The sequence below is a fragment of the Dermacentor silvarum genome, chromosome 3, assembly GCF_013339745.2.
Source record: "Dermacentor silvarum isolate Dsil-2018 chromosome 3, BIME_Dsil_1.4, whole genome shotgun sequence".
NCBI lineage: Eukaryota > Metazoa > Arthropoda > Arachnida > Ixodida > Ixodidae > Dermacentor > Dermacentor silvarum.
Genome location: NC_051156.1, coordinates 165,072,610 through 165,084,131, shown reverse-complemented (window position 1 = coordinate 165,084,131; position 11,522 = coordinate 165,072,610). Strand labels below are relative to the sequence as shown.

The 11,522-nt window shown below is 44.1% G+C and overlaps 1 long non-coding RNA gene across 1 annotated transcript in view; it reads right to left on the bottom strand.

Annotated features, from left to right (window-relative positions):
- Nucleotides 1-7,618: 7,618 nt before the first annotated feature.
- Nucleotides 7,619-11,522, bottom strand: part of LOC125944059 (uncharacterized) — a 6,070-nt gene continuing 2,166 nt past the window's right edge. Inside the window, exons 2-3 of the long non-coding RNA XR_007466090.1 lie at nt 9,548-9,651; nt 7,619-7,679 (exon numbers count right to left, since the gene is read on the bottom strand). This is a non-coding gene — a long non-coding RNA (uncharacterized LOC125944059). The remainder of the gene's footprint in view (nt 7,680-9,547; nt 9,652-11,522) is intronic.

The following is an 11,522-nucleotide window of genomic DNA, read 5'->3' as shown; positions in this document are numbered from 1 at the left end:
ATGTAGAACCCATCTTTTGCAAGGCGCGTTATGCTAATGTTGCATATGTTTTGAGAGCAGTGTACAGACCCCCTACGGCTACCGCAACCGTCCTAGAGAAATTACGGGAATACATGAATGCATATGTCAAGCCCGGCGATCGAATTATTTTGGCAGGAGATTTTAACTTGCCTAATGTGAACTGGTCCTCTATGTCGCATGGTAAGCGCAGTGATACCATGGGTGATGTACTCTTGAATATCGGCTTTGATTTTGACCTTTCGCAAGTAGTTGAAGAGCACACGAGGGTGCAGGGTATGTCTAAATCAATTTTAGATCTTTGTTTTGTTAGTGGAAGCATTTTTCCTAATGCCCTCTGTGAAGTAGTCCCTGGCATTTCTGATCACCGTGCTGTATTGCTTCATGTATCTTCTACCGCTACAAATGAAATCAGAAAAACTTCTACGTTTCCTAACTTTTCTAAAGTAGATGACGTGTCAATAATAGATGTCCTTTCCTTTCATTTTGAGGACTTTGCCAATAGTTCTGATAACGTGCATATTATTTGGCATCGGTTTAAGCATATTGTGGATACTTGTATGCACTTTGTGCAAAACATTGTTAAGAAAACAAAAAGTAAGAATCCGTGGATTTCTAGGGAGACACTGAAATTACGGAGGCGTCTAAAGAGACCTAAAAGCAAAAAAATCGTCGTCCAACGATACATATTGTGCAAATCTAATTTCAGATTTGTCCTCTGAAATGAAGGATCAAGTAGCCATAGACAAGAAGCGTTACTTCGGGGAATCACTACCTAATTTTATTACAGTATCACCGGAAAAAGTTTGGAGAGCTATTTCGCCTAAATCATTGGACTGCGATACCTTCAAAATAACGGGGAACCTGTAACTGATTTTAAATTAATATCAAATTCATTTAACGACCACTTTAAATCTGTTTTTACTAAAGATGATGATGCCATATCCTCTTTTGATGTCTCCTTGCCACGTATGCCGGACGTCATAATCTCAGAACAAGGTATCTTCAATATGCTGTTAAAACTGAATGTAAAGAAGTCCCCAGGGCCAGACAACATCCCAAATTTGTTTCTTCAAAAATATGCCGAGTGGGTGTCTAAATATTTGCATCTTTTATTTAATAAATCATTACGCGACGGTGAACTACCGAATGACTGGGTGACAGCCAGAATCAAACCGTTACATAAAAGTGGAAGGAGAAACAACATTAACAACTATCGCCCGATTTCACTAACATCAACAGCTTGCAAACTACTCGAACACATTATACATACTGAAATGCTAAATTTTCTTGATAACCATAACTTTTTAAGCAATTATCAACACGGTTTAAGAAAAGGATTCTCAACGTGGTACTCAGCTGACAGAAACAATCCACGATTTTGCAACATCACTTAACAATTGTACACAAATCGACGCTATATTCATGGATTTTTCTAAGGCATTTGACAAAGTTTCTCACAAAAAGCTGATCTATAAATTGTATAATGCTTTAAAAAATGATCAGTTAATTGAATGGATCGCTGCGTACCTAACCCGCAGAAAACAGTTTCTTTCCTTTCGTAACAGTTTATCTGCATCAGTAGCGGTGGATTCTGGAGTACCGCAGGGTTCGGTGTTAGGACCACTTTTGTTTCTCATATACATCAATGATATTGTACGAGATACTCCCGTTCACATCAAACTTTTTGCTGACAATTGTGTTTTGTACACCAAAATTAACACCAAATTGGAACAATTATTGCTTAAGCGTGCACTTCAGAAGGTTGCTTCCTGGTGCCGCGAATGGCAGATGGTGATCAACGTTGAAAAAACAGTTTTCATGAGAATAACACATAAAAAGAAACCTTTGCAGTTTGAATACAGTATTAATAACACTTCCCTCTCTGAAGTTAGTAAGTGTAAATATTTAGGGCTGCGGATTTCAAACGATCTTAATTGGAATACTCATATTGATTATGTAACTACAAATGCTAACCGTAAACTCTTTTTCCTAAGGCGAGCTCTAAAGTTTTCCTCCCCTTCTGTTCGCCTCCTGGCTTACACATCCATTGTACTGCCCATTTTAGATTACGCTGCAGTTATATGGGACCCTTTTACAAAAACTAACATTGCCAAACTAGGACACGTTCAAAAAAGAGCCGTGCGTTTTATTTATAACTCATTTACGAGAACTTCTGTTACAGAACTTTTAAACCGGGCTAATCTTCCTTCTTTGGCACAAAGAAATCGTTGTTCACGATTGAAGTTCTTGTATCAACTAAAAAAGGGGCATTATAAGATGGACATAACAAAGACCGTAGCCTTCTCCTCCGGATACGCTACTCGGCAAAGACATAATTTCACTATAACTCCTTTTTCCTCACGCAGCAACTCTTTTAAGTATTCTTTTTTCCCGCGCACAATAGTGGACTGGAACCAGCTAAAAAATGACGTCGTCTCTGCGCCAACATTAACTTCTTTCTTATCATGTTTACAGTGACTTATTTTGTTAGTACCATGTTTGCACTGACAGTGTTTTACTTCTTTAGTGTAACGTTGCGTGTTCCCAACCTGTGTGCTTTATATTTATTTAAATAACAGTTTTTTTTATTAACTTGTGCATTTTCTGTACATACCAATGTATTCATTATGTTTGCACCACCCTGCTAAAATCACCGCATGGTGATTGCAGTATTTATAAAACAAAATAAATTATAAATAAATAAAAGGAGGCTGCAAGAAACTGCTGAGAAAGCATACAGGTGAAGAGAAATCCCGCTGTCACATTAATGTGAACGCAGCTCACGGTTACAACGCCAAAACATTTGCTGCGTCAATCCACCAACAGTAGAACATGTATCGACAGGATGACAAGAAAAATGTTGAGCCAGCGCCTCCTCTTTTTTCAATGCCAGCCAGATGCGGCCGATTCAATGGTTCACGCCCTCTTCGATTACCCTTCCCTACTCTCTCCCGTCGGCTAGCGCTCCAGCCTGCTTTATGGTCGCGGGGGAGTTGAGGCGCCACCCTCTGGGTGGCGCCTCAAGACGGAAGTCGGAGGAAGTAATCGTGACGGACGCGTGAGGCGTCTACCGCATCTCCTCCGCAACGGCAGCGGCGCGCGCTCAGTGGCTCAGACGCACGCGTGACGCAAGCAGTCGTACCAAAAATCCCTATATATAGGAAAAGTACCGCCATCCTTTGATCAACGCCGCTTCTCTCTCTCCTGTGTCTCCGATTGGACGATGATAGCGCGCGCTTTCACTTCATTATGTATATATATATATATATATATATATATATATATATATATATATATATATATATATTTCCGCCTCAGAGCCATGTTGAAAATCACTCTGCGCAGCCGCAGTCTCCAGCGGCGGCGGCGGCGCGCGCCCGGCCTGAAAGCTTCAACGTGGACTTTCTAGGGCCGTCACCGTCGACTTGCTGTCGCAAGCAAAAAAACAAAGAAAAAAACAAGCGCTTTAGGAGAGGAGACGGCGGAGGAAAGAGTAGATGGCGGTACTTTTACTATATAGGAACTTTATGTCAACCATAGATTTTTATACACTAATTACTAAAGAGAACTCGGGCGCTGCGATCGTTCAGTCACCACGGGAATTACGCGAAGTACATATATTTTTCTGGTCTTCGTGCTTGTGGATTCAGACGCTCCTATGGCTTTGTTTATTATACGCTTTTATCTGCCTTCACTGTCCTAAATTTCAGAGCAATGTATACTTTTGTAAGAGCAGAATACCCGGCAAACCCACACAGCTGCTACTAATTGGAGCGGTTCAGCCTGTCGAGCTGGCCAACTCGAAACGCGCCAGGCGTGTCAGCGGGTGCGACTGTTTTCACAACAAATCCGTGCAGGGGAGGGGCCTCGCCTCGATGACGTATCACCATTTTCTTTTTTTCTTCTAAGCAATGTATACTTTGTCAAGAGCCAGAATACCAGGACAACCCACAAGCTGCTACTAACTTGGAGCGGTTCAGCATGTCGAGCTGGCCCAAACTCGAACGCGGCCAGGCGTGTCAGCGGGGTGCGACTGTTTTCACAACAAATCCGTGCAGGGGAGGGGCCTCGCCTCGATGACGTATCACCATTTTCTTTTTTTTCTTCTCTGTTTGGCGGCGCGGTCGGTTGTGCACCGGCGCCGCGGCGGAAGCCGTGGCGCCGGGCGCCGACGCGAAGCGGCTGTCGTTGGGGTGTTGCGGAGTGCAGCCTAGCAACGCCTCCAATAAAAAAATACTGCTCCAGTCAAGTAGACTGTTCCCTCCCTGATAGTAAGAATATATTTGGATCATCAAAACAGTGATGCGTTTATTTACAAATAACATCGATCCCTTAACAGCAGCCACAGTTGTGCCTAGTCACCACCAGCCCAGTGTGTTCTCCGTTCCAACACCGGCGGCGTTGGAACGCCGCCAAAAAGAGAGGAAGAAAACAACAAGAAAATGGTGATACGTCATTGAGGCGAGGCCCCAACCCTGCACGGATTTGTTGTGAAAACAGTCGCACCCCGGGTCAACGCGCCGACTTGCGCGTGAAAACTTGATAAGGGCATTCTAAGCTGCGCACAGATGCATGCAACCGTGACGTAATGGTTTCAATATCGGGCTTCTGTACTAGCAATCCCGGGCTCGAATCCTGCCGTTGGACACTTTAAATGATGTTTATTTATTGTGTGAATACTTATTGCATAATTACTGTATGGAAGTCCATTCACGAAGTAGTACTTGGTTTTTTTTTTTTTTTCATGGCTACACCGCGTTGGAGCCTCCGCTGCTCTATGACTAGCGAAGCGCTCGCTGTCAGCGCTCGTTAGGGTGACGATGAAGTACTTCGCTTCACCGCTCCTAGATGGTGGCGCCGGAGCCGACTTCACATCCGTTATATCTATTGCAGGAAGTCATGCGTGAAACCCGGCCTACAAAACTTTTGTGTTAAAAATTACAGTGATGTTTACTTCGTGAACGCGGTTTACACGCAAGCGTACGGACACCGCGAACGTTCACCGCGGTGCCGAAGCAGCAACGGAAAGGGCGCGAACGAGGTCGCGGACGCTACATTATTCTCGACGGCGCGACTCACTGTGGTGGTGGTGCTTGTGTAACGTCGGCAACAGCGTCGCTATACATCCACGTTCACACGGTGGAATGGAGGCAGGAAAATTTTTTGCCTAAGTTTCGCTTATGTTCAGCTTATTCTCGTAATATTGTTTCACAAGTTATTACCGCATTCTGTGCGAAACTTGCATTGGTTTAAAAAAAAACTATTCATGTAAACGAAGGTAAATTAGCAAGTTAATGCGCACATCAGCAATTGTACGCATACATACCCGTTTTTTTTATTCACTGTGAAATGCAAACACTTTATGAGTTCAATTAGGTAAGCTCGGCCACTGTAAGTGACAGTAGGTTAACATGATCATCAGTTTGCGTCAGACGGGAACATTTTATTGTCATTGCATGGTTTCGCGCACGAAAGCGAAGCGACAAAGTTGTGATTATTTGAGAAGCTAAAATCGTTAGGTTGTTTTCTTGGAACTAATAATGGCCACTGTTTTGCGTCATCCTAACGACGCTACAATGAAGAGCAAAATGAAATTATTATAGCCGCTTTTCAGCTAAGTGTTATGATGTTCTATGTGTAGAGACTGCTTTGCCACACATGATCGTCCTAAATTACCTTTTATTTTGCAGCAGCGAATCAAACTATAAAAGCCCGATATTCAATTGTGAGGCAAAATAAATTAACCGTAATGCCATCAGAATCGCACATTAAACGAACACCTCTGGCCGCGTGCCCACGAAGCGTGAGTCATGCAAATACTATACTGCACTTATCGTAATATATTTAAAGTGTGTGCCGTGATATGATATGAGTGGATGCTTACGATCTTTTATGTACTGCTGAGTGATGTCTACGCCACCTCGTTGAAGCTTCACGGTGTCACAGAGATTGCGGAGTGATCAAAATATCGTGACAAGCCATTAAAGCGCGGAAAAACACGGGGAATGCGGGACATGGAAATTCAAGACAATGAGAAACACGAGAACAACGTGAAAGCAGGAGCGAATGTTTGGACAAGTGGACTTGTCTTTTTCAAGGCGACATATGCTCTCCTCGGCTGCATATATATAGTTACGGTTCTGCTCAAGGGCAGAGAGGGGAAGGCGGGGGGGGGGGGGTGGAGGTTACGAGCGAGGGTGTGTTAGCGGCGAGGGTGCAGAAATTAAAAGAAAGATAATGCGCTACTGAACGTTGGTGAAGGATTGGGATGCAGCGCCATCTGTCAGCCACATGACGTTGTTATTGTTTGTTCTTCTTTTCGTGGAAGGAAGGCGGGCAGGGGCGGGGGGATATCTGCTCTGCTGGAGGTCAGTGAACTATCGTCTTTCTGAAAGAGGAGAATAAATGTAGCGGCATAAAAAGGGTGCTTGTGGACAAACAAGGATGGATATATCAATATAAGAACGGAATGAATCAATGAAAGACAGGGGTGGTTGGAATATCATTGACGGGTCGTTAAAGTGACGCATTCACGTCTAGCTGCTAGCACTTGATTTGTTTAAAACGAGGTGAGATGCTTTTTGTGATGTACTCGAAACACGAAGCGATAATAAAATTGATATGATTGTGGTGAGCGGAGATCGCGACAGTCACACATCGTGCTCTCGGCACGGGCATTCACTGATCTTACTACAGCGCAAAAACAACAGCGCAAAGACGACAGCACAACGGTAAATGCTTTTGTACCCCCTCAAAAAATGCAGTCCAGCATTTACGAGTGTGCTGCACCCACGGAAGAAATTGTCTTTGAAGAAATTTGGGCTTTGTATGCAGATGTAGCGTCTATCAGACGACGCGCCTAACAATCCACACTAATTGTGGTTTAGCCAGTGCCGGCCATGTGTCGATCGTGTGTCCAATAGCGTGAAAAGGAGGCCGTGGCGATAGTTTGGATTAGTCCATCGAAGACTGCATAGGTGCACTGTATGGCACAGTAGAGCTGTGCCATAATGTCCGGAGATAGTGACGGCCTACTGATTTAACATCGCACAAACTTCGCTTCCCAATATGCTGACCCATTGTTTAAGGTAGAACGTCGGCATTCATCACCGTTATGCCATCATTGTGAGCATGCGTTAGCTTTGCTTCCGTATCTGCTGACTCGTTGCCCAAGATTGGACGTCAGCATAGATTATTGTCATCATGAAATTGTTATCGGTATGCGCAAGGCTTGCTTCTGTATCTGTGGACTCATTGCCTAATAATGCGATGTCGGTATCCGACATCATTGTCATGTCGCCGCTTTGCTTCGACTGGAATACTGGGCACATATTCACCAAAAATCTCTTAGGTATTTGCAAGACAGAACTACAGCCAATCCTGATGGTGGACATACTATTAGCGAAGACGGGGGGCCAATGGCAAAGAGAATTTACGAATGAAAATATTTGTGAATTCAGCCCCTCAATCTGAACTAAGCGTCAATCGTGAGAAGGCGATCATGGCGATAGCTGGAAATAACAAGAGAAGGTTCCTGTTTCTAGGAGGATTGAAGTTGAGAGAAGCAGATTGCTGAATAAAGATTTGGCAACAAGGCAAGGACTGAATGACAGCATCTGCTGTCTCTTTATTGATTTTTCAGCTCCTTTACCTCTGATCTGCAAAAAAGAAAAAGCAATTAGTGTTATGAATTTCTTTGGTAGGTAGATGGATATTGTTCTATAACGTTAATATGGATGTCTAAGCTCAAATACATCGCTTGTTACGAGTTACAAGTACCCATCCGATGTTACAAGTACCCATCCTTGCTCTGCAAATGATATTGACTCTCTTAGGGAAATGTTCGTTCACTTCCATACAAAACAGTATTACCGCAGACGTTGCGGTATTAGAACAATATCAGGACAGTATTACTTCGTAATTTCGCATTGGCAGACAATTGCAGTGCCTGAAAGGAAATACACCTGCAAAGTAGAATCAGTAACAACATACTGATGTTTTGTAATATTGAGGGGAGGTCTAAAAGTTTTTACTGATTTTTATAAATTTTTAATTGGTTCTATAGGTCTTTATGAAGAGTACTAATCAGTGAGTAAGCTAACAGTTGTTGCAGGTAGGCAATGCAGATCAGCATAAGAGTAACTATTTTATAAAGTACTGTTAACCATGAGAACGGAAGTATAGATAGAATATGAATGAAACGGGAAAAGAAATCACATATGTTGCCTGAAGGTTGAAATAGTCTTGGTTTCCTGAAACGCACACACACACACACACACACACACACACACACACACACACACACACACACACACACACACACACACACACACACACACACACACACACACACACACACACACACACACACACACACACACACACACACACACACACACACACACACACACACACACACACACACACACACACACACACACACACACACACCACACACACACACACACCACACACACACACACACACACACGCACGCACACGCACACGCACAAACACACACACACACACACACACGCACGCACGCACGCACACACGCACACACACACACACACACACAAAAAAAAAATTATGCCACTTTAGCAATTCTTTGCAATGTTTACCAAGTGTTTGCTGGAAAAACACATATATGAAACAAGTAATAATTCCCAACTCGTGTGTTTTCCATTAATGATTGGGCGATTTTAATAGAGCAGCCTCCTCTTGTTAGTCACTGCGAGACTGCTGTGTTTTACATATAACGGAGAATGGGAACTGCCACTTGCGTTGTCGAGCAAACAGGATCCAATACTTTTCTGTGTATACGCTCCATATATTCTGTACGGGTAAAAAAGTAAGCAGTTACGAGGAAGAGATGTAGGGTCGGACTATAGGAAAAACATGATCGAGTCATTTTCAACCTGTACGTACGACGGATGTCATGGACTTCTCTCAACCACAAGGTACTGTCTACCTGAACATATTTTAGGTATAATGCGGCTTAACAATCAACTGTCGCTTAAATGTTAGTTAACCAGCATGCAACTTTCGTGTAAATGTGAGCAAACGTCATTGTTTATTTTACCATATAACGCCACGTTGTTTGCGTGATTGTTTACAAAGAAAACCGGGAAAAAAGCATAATCAAAATTATGACGCCAGAAATTTTGTTTTGCTCTCTACATAGCATCCGTGATCACGCGCACTGTTACTTGCGTGCTGTCTTGTCTCGGAGACCATGGGGCGTGTTCCTTTTTTCTGTATTCTGGTGTCGGCGCCAGTATAAATGGGGCGACATCGGCGTCAAGTGAGCTTGGCATGGGTTTGCAGAGTCCTCGGCGACATGGCGCGGCTCTACGCCCGCGCCAAATTTGCGTGCCAAACGTGTGCCTGAGATTCGCCCTTTAGGCGGCTAACCTTATTCGGAAGACTTACACGTTTTGTCATGAAATCAGCGTCGCATGTTTGCTCATAGTGGTAGTAATGAGCATCTTTCCGTGGATTTAGTTCAAAGTGAGTATATGCTTACTCTGGCAAACGCCAACAATGTCCCTTTCCTCCGCCTTTTTCGTTAGAGGAGACACAGTGGCAACCTGGAGCGCATGGGGTGCCGTTATTATTGTTTGGAGAACACTGTAAAAAAAAAAGTGGCCATAGGAGGGATTTTAATTTCAACTATTTAGAGTAAGACAATGTTGACATAGGACGCTTTTTAATAGGAGCCAGTGTTATGTTGCACCTTACCTAATTCACAAGGGCGTGAGAAATTTTATAGATGAAAAATAATAATTAAGGTTGAAGTGCTGGCCTTGCATTCATTGTCATTGCCGAAATTCATTCAATTCTGCATTTGCTTGCTCATCTTTTGTTGTGCTTCACATTCGCTCGTGACAAGTTTGGAAAATGACGCTGCGTTGTGGGAGAATCGTACTTTTTTGCGGCCCACACATTTCCGCTTTGCTGAAAAATCCGTCAACAGCACCTTAACTGACTACCGAATAAAATATATACAAACATATAATTAAAAGATATAAACTAAAGAATATATAAATATAATTTAAACGTATTTTTCCCAGTAACAATTTGGTGGAGGTGCGGGGTAAAGGAGGAGGAGGTGGAGAAAAAGAGAGAAGGCCGGGATGTTAACCAGAAATGCGTCTGGTTTGCTACCCTACTCTGGGGGACGAGAAAGAGGGAATAGAAAGATGAGATAGAGAGAGGAGGGGGGGAGGGACATGGTGAGCTCGCGCACGCACGCGGAGGGCCTGAGCAATTCAAAGGCGTTCACATAGGTCTGTCACCTTCAAGAAAGACAACAGTGTCTTCACAGCTTTGTGGGCCGACGAGCGATGGGGACGGTCTTCAAGGAGCACCTGCACGGACAACGGCCGATCGTCAAGTCGTCGCAATGCGTTCGCTAATGTTTGTCTTTCCGACTGAAATTGATCGCAGTAATACAATAAATGTTCGATGTTCTCTTCGCTGCCGCAGATGTCGCACGTAGCACTTTCGGTCATTCCAGTCAAAGCCCAGTACGCTTTCGTAAGAACCACTCCCAACCACAGCCGGTATAGAAGCAATGCCTCACGCCGGTTAATCCGGGCTGGAGGTCGGAGTTGGAGCGATGGGTTCAGTTCGTGTGGCCTGGTGCGCCTTATATTCGGGGTGTTACAAAGATAGTTTGCCAGCCAGGTGACGAAGCTGCATTGCAGCGTCTGTCCTGGAAAGAGGAATGGGAACTCTGTGTTGTTCTTGATGTGGCTCTCTGGCAGCTTTGTCTGCGTGATCGTTTCCACTGATCCTGCAATGGCCAGGCAGCCACTGGAAAATAATTTCGTGGCCATTCTGTTTGACGTTGTGGTGCAGTTTGACAATTTCGTACGTTAGCTGTTCGTGAGCTCCACGTCGGAGAACTGCCTATAAACTGTGTAAAGCCGGTCTCGAGTGGTAAAACACGACCCATGTACCAGGACTCTCTGCGTCAATAAATTGAAGTGCACTGCGCAGAGCCGGGAGCTCTGCAGCCGTGGACGTCATGACATGTGACGTGTTGAATCGCATTGCTACTCCTGTTGGTGAAAAGACAATAACGTCATCGAGGTAGCACAGTCAGATTTACAATTTAAAACCGTGAAGGAGAGCGTCCACCATACGTTCAAATGGAGCCGGGGCATTACATAACCTGAACGGCACCACTTTACACTGATAGAGGCCATCAGGTGTAATAAAAGCGGTCTTTTCACGGTCCATGTCGTCAACTGCAATCTGCCTGTACCCGCAGCAAAGGTCTATCGAATAAAAATATTTTGCACCACACAAAAAATCGAGGGCGTCAGCTGTCCGCGGCAGGGGATACACAATTTTTTGTTAATTTGTTGAGATGGCAATAGTCGACGCAGAAGCGCCCGCTGTCATCCTTCTTTCTCACGAGCACGACCGGAGAAGCCCAAGGGCTGCAAGAAGGCTCAGTGATTTCTCGGGCAAGCATCTTGTCGACTTCCTTC